A 13,056-nucleotide genomic window follows, 5' to 3' on the forward strand; every position below is an offset into this window, starting at 1 on the left:
GCAAACTGAAAACAATATTGATTTAATAGGGTGCAAATAATTTCACGGGGCGCCATGGCATTCTCTTTAACATTTATTTTTTTCATTTACATCGTTCTGGCTCCCAGGGTTGACTCCCACTGGCCCCTAGCTATGGCTCGGCTCTGAACTTGGACTATAAGAATAGCAGATATTGTGCCTGCGAGCAAAGGGAGGAAGAAAATTATCAAATATACTTTTATTTGTAAAAAAATTGAAATCTAGGGGGCAATTGCCCATCTGTGGCCCCTGCAAATGCCCTTAGCTGTCTGGAAGAAAAATGCAAGAAACACTTGAAAACTAATTCCATCTTGAGTATCCATTTGTCCTGCTATTCTTAGATTCTGCTAGTCATGTTTCTTTACTTCAATGTTTGCTTCCCCTAGATTGAACTTCCGTCCAAGATTGGTGGGGGGACAATGCCCCTGCCTGCCCTGTTTGTGAGTCTCTCTTCAGCAATTCACGTCATCACTCATTGTCACGATTAGCTAGATGCGGCAGAAAAGCAATGCTAAGTAACAAAAGTCAAATATCCACTCCCTCTGTCTATCACATGAATCAATATTACTAAATGGTAGACTAGGGAACCAAAAAATTATGCAGTTCAAGCTTCATAGCAACACATTCAAGAAAAACATCCAAATACATTAGGCACCTTTAATACAAGACTACTCAAAATGTCACAACTGTTCTAGATACTGAAAATTGCATAATAATTTCCCGAAGTCTGAATCTGGAAGAGAATTTTTTTCCCCCCAATCCTGATATGACAGTATACGGAATCCCACACACCTTTATAAATCACAAAATCAGTAAGTGTCTTTGTTATGTTGCTAGAGTAATACAGGATATAATTATAAGGATTTGTTAGAATTCCAGGTAGGAATGTGTTCTGTATTTTTCACAGGGGGGCAGTTGCCCCCCCTGCCCTCCTTCTAGATATGGGCCTGTATTTATTTCATAAATTAAAATGCACAAAAGAAAAGTTACTAAATAGTTACTAAAGATTTGTTGCATCTTGGAAAAAAACTACACTTTAATTTATCACAGATATACTTCTAAAAATACCAGGTTTCCTGGCGAAGTGCCTCTTGATTATCGTTGCATGGGGGTGGGGGGGGGTTATGACAAAATTAAGTCTTAACTGACAAAAATGTTTAACATATTTTGTGCCACCGTCTGTGGTGCAGTTGTTAACTTAGTGTGCTATGATGCCCATACTGAACGCAACTCCAACTGGCAGTTGGAAACAGCGAATCACCGATCAGTTGAATTTTCTTCGACTGAAATCGGGCATTTTCGAGTCACAAGGTACCGAACGTTGTTCGTGGGACCAAACAAATGAGCGTTGGGCCCACCACATGTTCGCAACTGAGTTTGTTGACGCCCATCAAGCCACACACCTCGGAAGACGATTGGAGGACAGAAAGGGCCGTCAAGGTCAGCTGCCAGTTGGAGTTGCGTTCAGTACAACATCCTAGGTTCGAATCCTGGGTAACAGATGTGTGTGTATTCCATCATGCATTTAATCAAATCAATATTCATCTCATTAGTATGATTACAGAAAAGTGACATAAAATAAGAAAAGGAACAATGTGCATGATCTTGTTCTATAATAATAATAATAATCCTTTGCACAACAGCCCTGAAGTGCCTTGGCTTACCTACCGACTGCCAGACTCCCTCCCACACTTTCCTTCGTCACCTCTAAACATGGAGATCTTCAACCAGTATTGGAAAAGCCCGACGTATCCCCAGCCGTTATAGTAGGTTTCTGGGACCGGATTACGCTTACTCATTCGAAGCTCCCCAATTTCCTCACGATGGTGGGTTGCCACCGGCCCTATACGTAGGCCGAATAAATTCCGACCAGAGCCGGATTCGAACCTACGCCGTCCCGCAGCGAACGATCTCAAGACAAGTGAACGCCTTAACCCGCTCGGCTACGGAGGACGACGATCTTGTTCTATAGGTTCCATAATAATAGTAGTCGCAATGTTGTAGAAATAAAATCCACTCTGTGACGTGGTCAGATAGTCTAATTGGGACTATGCTTATGAAGTAGGATACACCGAAATGTGTCTCCTCAGGGAGTTCAACCCTGGAACTATGATAACAAAGTTACAGCATTAATCATTATACCACCCATGAAACTTGAATCAAACTCCATGTCAAATACTTTATAACAATATATTTAATTTAATTCAATCATTTGAAAGATTTGAGACATTCATTACCAATTCTCCATGTTGACAGAAATGTGCAAACTTTATATTCAGGTAGCAATGAGATATTCTTTCATGAAAAAATATTAAGTACTTTCCGATTCAGTAAACTAAAATAAACTAAAACAGCAAGTTGCGCCAGCAAAATTTCAACCGCATCCCTTCCGTTGCCCCTCGACCAGCCCGAGATGGAATCGAAAGCTCGGAAGAACTGCTAAAATGCTTTTTACCATGCTCTTTGTGGTGATTTTAACTAAAATAATACAACTTGAATGTTCAGATACACTGCTACCAGATTTTTTAAATATCTGAGTGACTGTTTTCGCTAGCTTTTAAACTGCAGATGCAAATGATCTATGACTTGGCCTCTTACATGGATACGTGCATTCTTTCGTTGTTGGTGTGTATCAAGCTTACATCGGTTTGCACTTATTTTTGTGTAGGAAATTTTATGTGGAAAAATGCCACAAGATGCTTCAACATGGACTGTTACTGCTAATATGCCACTCATTGACATAGTATAAATGTGTATTACATTCCTAAATGCTTTCTTGTTAGGTTAGGCAGGTCAGGTTAAGGGTTATTAGCATTCAAATTATTTCTGCAAATACTCATGCGATTTGTGATCTTCAGGACTTTCTGCTACTCTTAATACCTGGTGAAAATAGTCCCATATGCTATTCTCAGCACCTGGTGAAAATAGCCCTACGTGTTATTCTCGCCATCTGGTGAAAATAGTCCTGGCCTTATATGTATGCAATAATAATATTAATATATCTTTATTTAGCGGGTGAGGTTCAGCATGTGCTCTTCTCCTACCTAACCCTTGATGGAATACAATCTATAATCGACACACATTTCCTACGAACAATGCATGTATCCATTGTAAGAACAATGTATGGACAATCAGAAATAAAATTTGAATTATAAGCTATAAACATACAATAGAGTAGTATATGTATATATATAAAATAACATAAATCTAAATACCATTACACACACAGACACATGCATATATATACATATATATGTACATATTTACACACACACACACACACATATGCAGATGCATGTGTGTGTGTATGTTTAATGATATAAGCATAGGAATATTTAACATGAAACAATATCAAGTTCAGTGAGGCAAACATTGATCCATTGAAGGATGTAATTTTATTCATGTGTGCTCCTAGATTCATTCAAACTGTTTCCATAGAAGAAAGTATTTTGCTTTGGATGCGGTGTTGATTGGTTAGTTAGTGTTGTGGGCAATTTATTCCAGGTTGAAACTGCATTTACCGAGAATGATGATTTGAAGGAGGCGGTACTGCAAAGACATGTAAAAAAAAATGTTATGCCCTCGTGTGGCATATGAGTGTATTTGAATGCCTGTTTTAAGTTTCCTGAATAGATAATTTGGTTTACTTACTTTTAGAATTTTATCTATAAAAGTGATATAGTGCGGATGTCTTCTTCTGTCCACTGTTAGTATTTGCTTTGTGTTCAAATGACGAAGAAATATGTTCACGTTTTCTTATGTTCAATGCAAATCTTCTACAAGAATTCTGCATCACCTGAATTTTCCTTGTATCTCTGGCTGAAACCCCAGACCCATAAACTACATCACAGTAATCAAAGAGTGCCCACAATAAGAGCTCGGCGAGTTTCAGTTTAACTTTTTTGGTTAAATAATTTCGAGACCTAAATTCCTGAGAATTTAGAATGCTTTTCTACACAGCCCATTGATGTATTCTGTCCAAGTAAGCGAACTATCAATCATCAAACCTAGGTTTTTAGATGTTGTTTTATGCGGTATGCATGTCCCACATGTTTTCAAGACCATGTCGTTATACTTGTCATTTGTAAATGATTGTCTGCTCCCCAGTAACATGTAGCTATATGGATTTGTTGGGATTTAAGGAGCGAATGTAGAATATAGAGAAAGTCTCTAATTTCGTTAATATTTGGTATACTAACTAAATTTGAATCTGTTGTTAAAATGCCACGGACACGTCTGGAAATTGTGAAAAAAGCTGATGTAAGTTGAATTTTTGGTAATTATGCAATATAGCCCGAACACCTCTCACTTGTTTATTTCGTTCATTTTATCATTGATACTTACCTATCCTGCATTGCGAAAGATTCTTTGAGGTGAAGTTATGCCTTTTTCCATAAAATAGTGTCAACTTTTCATATTACGAGTCATTATTTGTCTTCCTTGTTCCGCTTGGGTAACAGACAATATGGCGTGCACTAGTCATGGATCATCGTGCGCTGTGCTTGTGTTTTGTCGATTTGGAGTGGGTATGCAGTGTCTCAACCTTCCTAACAGAAAAATACCTACTTTCGTGTTCATTATGTCATCACAAACCATTGACCGTTTGCCCCACAAACCATTGACGGATAGCCCCAAAAAACATTCACGATAGCCCCAAAGAACATTCACGATAGCCCCAAAAACCATCCACGATAGCCCCAAAAACCATCCACGATAGCCCAAAAAATCACTCACGATAGCCCCAAAAACCATCCACGATAGCCCAAAAAATCATTCACGATAGCCCAAAAAATCATTCACGATAGCCCCAAAAACCATCCACGATAGCCCAAAGAATCATTCACGATAGCCCCAAAAACCATCCACGATAGCCCAAAAAATCATTCACGATAGCCCCAAAAACCATCCACGATAGCCCCAAAAACCATCCACGATAGCCCAAAAAATCATTCACGATAGCCCCAAAAACCACCCACATTAGCCCCACGGACCATTTCCGGCAAGGTTAGGTTAGGTTGGGTTAGTTTAGGTAAGCATAGTTAAAAAAAAAAAAAAAAATTCGGTAACAGTTGTATAAGTCAGAGACGGATTTCTTCAAATTTACAGGAGAAAAGACGAGAAAGTACTTACGGAATTGTGTTCTTGAGGACTTTCTGAAGCCGGGGAAATTGTTTTTTCGAATCGTGCAACTTATTTGGCCTGTAAGTAAGGTATTTTTCGTCATTCATGCATCTCCGTTGTACGATAGCTCGTGCCGCCATTACCGTCGACTACGTGAATCAAATGTTCCGTGCGTTCGATTATGTAACCCCGTGTCAGTGTATCAACCACGCGGTAGTTTTACAAGATGACGTGTGAGCGGGTTGTTTTTTTTCAATTTAAGGTAAGACTCTAGTTGACGCCCTTTTCTTAAGGAATACGTGTCATATATCGTTGGAAATCTTATTTCATAAGGAATTCAACAACGTAAATCCCAAAGCGAGGAAAAATTTCCTAAAGGAGTAAATCGAGAAAAACCAATGTTGTCCGGATATGCGTAATTGAACGTACTGAGGACTTTTTAGATGATGAAGCACATATTTAGGGGTGAAATTAGTGCTAATGGAACCTAACCTAACGTCGTAGGCATACCTCAACCCCGTGAATTGCTGCGGCATTTATCAGTTCATAAGTTTGGTAACAATGCATATCAGCTGAGAACACTGCATATCAGCTGACGATATACTACGCGAGTCAAGATTTGGTCCACCGAATTAGCAACGGCCAATAAATGATTATAATGTTAAAAATAACGCCTTTTTCATGGAACAAATTTATCCCCAGCTTGAAAAATGTTCTGCTATGCATATGAGGTAAGTAGCAATGATTTTTATTTGAAAATAAACGAGTTTAATGTGTCTCCGACTTATACAACTGTTACCAAAAAATTCTCGTAAAAAAAAAAAACACTGGCGAGACCGTGTGACTTTCGACGCTCGCACCATCTGCAGGTACATAATGGAAACAACGGCAAAATGTTGATTAACAGTTTCATGCATCGGAGACACATTTAAATCGGATATTTTGTCTTTCTCGTGGTTTGTACTTACCAATTATGTATTGCGGAACATAGTGGAAGGTGCCAATATGCTTTTTGCACGAAAACAAACACTTTTTCTGCTAAAATAAACCATTTTCCTTAATGCTACGGAAAGCACGTCACGGTGCGATATCGCTTGCTTTGCGAATTGTAACGCTTCTTTTGTTTTCGAATATCAATGTTTCCAACTCTATTGTGCATGAAAGTTGTAAAAACCGGGGATCACGTCTGGAAATTGTACATTTCAATGAAACATTGTTCGTTAGCCCCAAAAACCATCCACAGGTAGCCCCAAAAACCATCCACGGGTAGCCCCACAAACCATTGACGTTAGCCCCAAAAACCATCCACGGGTAGCCCCACAAACCATTGACGTTAGCCCCAAAAACCATCCACGGGTAGCCCCACAAACCATTGATGTTAGCCCCAAAAACCATCCACGGGTAGCCCCACAAACCATTGATGTTAGCCCCAAAAACCATCCACGGGTAGCCCTACGAACCATTCACACGAGGTTAGGTTAGGCCTGTTAGGTTAGGTTCCATTAGCACTCATTTCACCCCTAAATTCATCGAAAAACCATTTTCCTTTCTCGACCAAAAACTGCCCGTTTCTCGAAGAAAAAAAACTCGCGCGTTTGGAAACCCTGATTCCACTAGCGAGATCGCGTGACTTCCGACGCTAGAGCCATCTGCAGGTACATCTTGGAAACAACGGCATGATGTTGTCGATTTTCACAAAATGCGCAATATTATTACATGAAAAGTGATTATTTATTGTTCTGCTGCATTGTAGGATGAAGTTTTAGGAAGAATATATATCGACGGAGGTTATAAACCTTGGAGAAACTCATTTCCGTAAGTAGTTTCTTGTGTAAAATTGAAGAAATGTGTCTCCGATGCATGAAACTGTTACCAAATGTTGTCTCTTTACAGAAAATGCAAGTTCCTTACATAAAAAATTATTTTTCTTGTTCTGCAGCATTCTATTGTAAAGTTTCCAGTTTCCACGAAAGAAAATACATCGAAGAACTTCGACAATGTTACAGAAACTGATTTCAGTAAGTAGTTTCTTCTGTAAATTTGAAGAAATCTGTTCGGGCTATATCGCATATTTACCGAATTTTTTTAATTTTTCTTTTTAAGAAAAGCTTTTTTGCGTTGTTTTACGAACAAAATTTTAACTACACTTGCCTAACCTAACCTTGCCGGAAATTGTTCGTGGGGCTATCCGTCAATGGTTTGTGGGGCTACACGTGAATGTTTGCACGCGTTCATGGCATTTCAACAACAGATTCGTGATTAGAAGACCAAATTTAGTTAGTATACCAAATATTAACGTAATTAGAGACATTCTCTATATTCTTCTTTCATACCCAAAAGTCTTCCTGTGCGGTTTTTGTTGAGACATATTTACGACTTTTATAAATGCCTTGAGTCTTAATTATAAGAAGTATAATATTTTGGGTATCACGTGTTTTTCTTACACTAGTAGTAGTTTCCCTCATATCAAGGTAACTTTCGTGTATTTGTCAACTCATAAAACGTGCAATCAAAATTAAGAAAAATAATTTGCTAAACGTCAATAAAAATCTTTCGATCTGATCCTTATAAATCTCACATGAAAGTAAATGTAACTTCTGTGTAGTAAGAATATGTTACATTTGTTTTATTCTTTTCATTACTTGAATGTTTATAACTTACAAGTACAATCATTCCAGCTGCATTCCTAGGCTGCGATTTTTACACGAGTTGAAACTGCAGCTTCAAGAACAATTAAATTAAATTTGTAGGTTCCACGTACAAAAAGTGTAACAGTATTGTTTCTTACAATTCTGCATTATTACCAAATAAAACTTCTTTGCTTATAATTTCAAAATCCAATGTCAAATACCAATGCCTCCTGTATTTCGCATTTAAAATCGTCATTAGTCAAACCACAGATTGCGTCAAATATAGGGCAGTGTTGACAAACACTCTGCGAAAAAAGTAAGAAATAACCGACAGAAAATACCCCAATATTTGACTTTAGACGCTTTACAGTGTACATTTAATATCCTCGTAATCCAACCCTGGCGTACGCAGAGGGGAGCTGAATCGAACTTCAGCACTTCCCGAAATTTTGATTTTTTTAAATTTGATTTTAAAACTTTGGGTAAGTCAGCACTAAGGCCATTTTACACCCGTCACACTATACGGAGTCCAGCCCCTTACCATAACTAAAATAGAATAACTGTTATGTCGTGTTGTAACTAAAATCTTAAAAGTTTCTCACCGGTTAAACACTGAGGCTGCAAAGAGGCACTCAGCACATATAGCGACAAAACACAAAATTATATTGGCCATGGGTCACCCACCCTTTACACTCCCCGAAATTTTGAGAAAATAAACATTTCAAAATGAGAGCACTAGCATGGGTGTGTGGGATCCCGAAAAGTCGGGACCATGATTGCGAAAAAAAATTCCTGTCACGATCCTAACTTTGAGAAATGACTTCCCGACTTTTCTGGATCCTGAGCAGTCGGGAAATACCAAATGGCCACTTTAAGCATAGACTTGACTTTAAGGCCGTACTAAAGGCAATTTTGTGGTAATTTTTCGATAACAGATGGCAGCACCGTTTTCCATGGCAACCGAGGGCCATGTTGCCAGATCTCCGCGTAAATATAACCACGGTAGATACGTACAGGTTGGTCGATAAGGGTACTCGATGTGAGATGACGCCATATTGGTTAGAAGTGGGTTAGTGGATTAAAAAAATAGTAGTAAATCAGGGAAATTGATAATCATGAGATTTTAGTTATATGTTCTTCTTACAAAAATAAGCAATATATCATCAGTGGAAGGTAGTAATAGTCGAAATATTAATATAAAATCCGTTGTTTTATATTAAGTATTTGTTTTAATATTTAGAACGCAGAGAAGAAAATGCAATAATAAGTGTAGTTAAATATTAATATAAAATCCGTTGTTTTAGGTTCAGTATTTATTTTAGTATTCAGAACGCAGAGAAGAAAATACAATAATAAGTGTAGTTAATTCAAACACGAAACGGACCAAGTAAGGACAGTAATTGAAATAATTGAAAACATTTTGTGGATTCGTTTGAAGCAAATGCTGCGTTGACTCAGGCACGTATCCAAGGGGGCGCTCAGGGGGCTAGAGCACCCCGAAAGTTTTCGGTTTACTAGATAAAATGAGGCGTTTTGGTTTCTTGTGTGTGTGAAATAAAATAATGTGACGAAAATTTAAGGAGAGAAATAATTCTAGGTAGGTAATAATTTTTACAACTCTGTAATTGATATTAGCACGTGTCCAAGGTGGGGATAAGGGGGTCAAACCCCCCAGGAAATGTTTCAGTTTACACTAGATAAAGTAGGTTTTTGGCTTCTTGAATATTGTGACGATAATTTAAGGAGAGTAATATTTATCTAGGCAAGACAGAAAATGTTCTATAACCCTGTTATTGATAATAGCATGTATCCAGGATGGGGATCAGTGGGGAGGGGTCGAGCCCCTTCCAAGGGAAATCTTTCAGTTTATACTAGAAAATTAGGTTTTTGGTTTCTTGAGAGATGCGACGATAATTTAAGGAGAGAAATAATTATCGGGGCTAGATAGAGAACGTTCCATAACCATATTATTAATAATAGCACGTATGCAAGGTGGAGATCAGGGAGGGGTGTCGAGCTCTCCCTCCCCCGGGAAATCTTTCAGTTTACACTAAATAAATTAGGTTTTTGGTTTCTTGAAAGATGCGACGATAATTTAAGGTGAGAAATAATTATCGGAGCAAGATAGAGAATGTTCCATAACCATTTTAATGATAATAGCACGTATCCAAGGTGGAGATCAGGGAGTCGAGCCCCCGCAGGAAATCTATCAGTTTACACTGGATAAATTAGTTTTTTTGGCTTCTTGAATAATGTGACGATAATTTAAGGAGAGTAATTATCGAGGCAAGACTGAGAATGTTCTTTCTATAACCCTTTTATTGACAATATTGCACGTAAACATTTCTTGCGCTTTCATTGTTGTTGTCGCAGCGAGAGCGTTCATTGTGTAACGATTTGTCATCATTTGGAAGCTGCACAACAAAGCGTGCCACGAGTAGGACGATTCTTTGTAATATTCATTCTTTGGAAAGCGGGAAAGGAAACGTTCCTTAATAAGAGGTGAAGTCGAACCACTGGTAATATTAACGAAACGTTTTATCTGCGGAACATTCTAGAATATAATGAAGACATAAATAAATACCCGGCTTCAATTTCCCGGTTCATCAGTACAACAGAATCTGTTAGTAATTCGAAAATGAATAGGACTAGTGACACAATTTCCCGTATACTACCTAAGTCTACTTCTAGTTCGTGTCCAAAGTTGAAGATATTGACGTCTGTGGAACTCTAGGAGCCTCAGTGTAGTGCTAGTCCGGGGCATGAGCCGAAGGGATCGAAGTGAATATTTCAGGAGTACCGGATATTGGGGCGGTAAATTAAGACATAAATAAGTTGCACAGATCAACTGTAATTTTATTTGTGCCCAGGCCAAATTTCGTGTATGCAGTCCGACTTTCATTGGATAAAAATAACTTTTATTTAAGCCAACTGGGTTCGACCCACACTCAAACACTTAACCACTACAAAGGGACAGCCGAAAATTATATGAATGTCGAGAAGAGAAAGCAGGAAGATGTTGCATATGTAGATATATTAGCGGAATTTTCAGGCTCTGCCAGGACCCGAACCAGGGTCTCTGGCATGTCGTGCCGATGCTCTAATGGCATACCCAGGATTTTCGAAAGGGGGTGTTACGTATACTTTTTTCGGTAGTCAGTACTCATTTTGCCATCTTTCTCTGCCTTTGACGTTCATTTTTTTAGAAATACTGAGCCAAAGGAGGGTTATGACCCCCATCACGCCACTGGAGATAAATGAGTGAGCATTTTATCATATTGGAAGTCGAAACATTAGATGTGTTGGGAACGGAAGGGTTTTCACTTCGCATTAATTGTTTCTCGATCCAGCTGTGTTCGAGAAGACTTCCTTTGTTTCGTGCCGATATATGACAAGACTGCGGAAGCTGTGACGGACAATTTTGAACACTTGCGAGTGCTTAGGCCTGAATATAAACAATTTGGTGGGTTTCAGCTTTTATAAGAGCTGCATACATGGGAAGACAAGACACATTAGTGGTGTTTAGGCTCGAATCAGGTAGAACTATTCGAGAACTGTGTGCGTCCAGTTCACAGCCCACAGTTTGAATCTCACATCGTCGAGTGGATTGTCCATCCATTGTGTAACAGCTTCGTGAAGAGACTTGTTTTCGTTCGCTTGCTCCAGCGAAGTTCTTTTCTTGTGTATGGAGCGACCGTTCAAAATATTCTTGGGTAGAACGCAACGCACCGTGCTTTCATTGTTGAAATGCCATTTGCAAGATATTATTTTCCGCACCCTGTATTAGTAAAATGAAATTAAAGATAAAACACGTTTTCAATTTTTTCAATTACAAACATTGTTGAAAAATGCTTGAAAGTATTAATGTTAATTTTTCCACAAGGCCGTAAATTTCAGTTTCTTAATGTATTTTTCTTGCAGAATTCTAATTGATACAAAAAAGTGTTCCATTTTCTCAGGATGACGATAAGACCAAATAATCTTTGATTATTGTCAATTGTGAATATTCTTCTGTCGAGGACCCTGTTAGATGGTGGAAACGTTACGTCTTTATGTATATTTTTTTATACTATAAAAGCTTTCCTTCGTCAACATTTTAATGTCATGGCAACAATGCTTAACAGTGTTACAATGGAAATTAAAGCTCAAATTACTATTCTTTAAGAAAATTATTTATTTGAAAATCTTGAATTGATGGTTTAAGTCCTTTTTATGCACATATAGACTAATCAGGACTGGACCTACAGTTTAAAGTGGGATCCGAACCACTGTGCAATGCGCCTCCACCATGTATCGAACCTCTTGAATAGTTACAAGGCGACGACGTTACCGCCACGCCATCGGAGAGGCCTTTATTTGAAAACTGGGAAAAAAGGTAAACGAGCAGCAGTGATTGTTTTTTCGTTTAATAATACTTAAGTACAATTTTACAACCAGATATTAAGGGGGTTCTAAAGCCATGTTAAAGCATAGGCCCAAATTTCAATGGATGAGCGTACAACTAATATAGATTCGGTAAGGAAGAAATTTTCCGATATAAAAGATTGTTTTATTCACTAGAACATGTGAACCTTATAATTTTCTTACGATTAATGATATTTAAGTAAATAACAGAAAATAAAAGGTCTCCGTCATGTTCAAACTTCTGCGTACAGATGGCGCTGAAGTGGTAGTTTTGTCAATATCGGTGCGTTTTTTTTCTTTTATGACTAGTATAGAAGATTTCGTGGTGAAACAAAGATCACATGTTCTTCCCGCAAGCATCTGAAATACTATGTGAAAAAATGAAAACATTTCGTACCTTCAGAGAGTAGTGCTTATCATTAAAATTTTTGAAGTGGCGTTTCGTCGCAATATACTCCGTGATGCAGATTTTAGCCAACACTGTTGCCGATATTTCACTCTGTGCTTTCTAACGATATGATCAATGCGAGTGCTTCGAAATTGTGAAAGTTAAACCAAGTTACCAGAGAATAATGAATCCAGTAAATGTTGGAAGAAGGAAACATCGGAAAAAACTGAAAGGTAATTGTTCTATTTAAATGCTTGTTGCTTAATTTATCAAAAGCAAAACGTTTGCAATATGCAAGAGTGATGCAGAATGTATGATTTATTTACGTACATGTTGAGGAAATACCTTCCGATATAATTTCTGTGAGAATATCGCTTCGACGTGTCTACATTTTCAACGGAGCACGCATTTTTTCCTTACAAACGAAGTTGATAATTCTTTGCAATTGTAAAATCAGAAGAAAATATTATTTTAAATTAGGCATAATGCAGATAT

General features: G+C 38.0%; 1 protein-coding gene across 4 annotated transcripts in view; it reads right to left on the reverse strand.

Annotated features, from left to right (window-relative positions):
* Nucleotides 1-8,023, reverse strand: part of LOC145996577 (uncharacterized) — a 106,528-nt gene extending 98,505 nt beyond the window's left edge. For 2 of the 4 annotated variants that reach the window (XM_083133084.1, XM_083133085.1), the window contains exon 1: nucleotides 7,801-8,017. The gene's annotated coding sequence lies outside the window, so the exon portion shown is untranslated. Of the gene's footprint in view, nucleotides 1-7,800 lie in introns of all 4 variants that reach the window. The other 2 variants (XM_083133086.1, XM_083133087.1) reach the window with 2 other exon arrangements.
* Between the last annotated feature and the right edge of the window lie 5,033 nt (nucleotides 8,024-13,056).

This window comes from Lepisma saccharinum, chromosome 12 (genome assembly GCF_977018435.1).
Source record: "Lepisma saccharinum chromosome 12, izLepSacc3.1, whole genome shotgun sequence".
Classification (NCBI taxonomy): Eukaryota; Metazoa; Arthropoda; class Insecta; order Zygentoma; family Lepismatidae; genus Lepisma; species Lepisma saccharinum.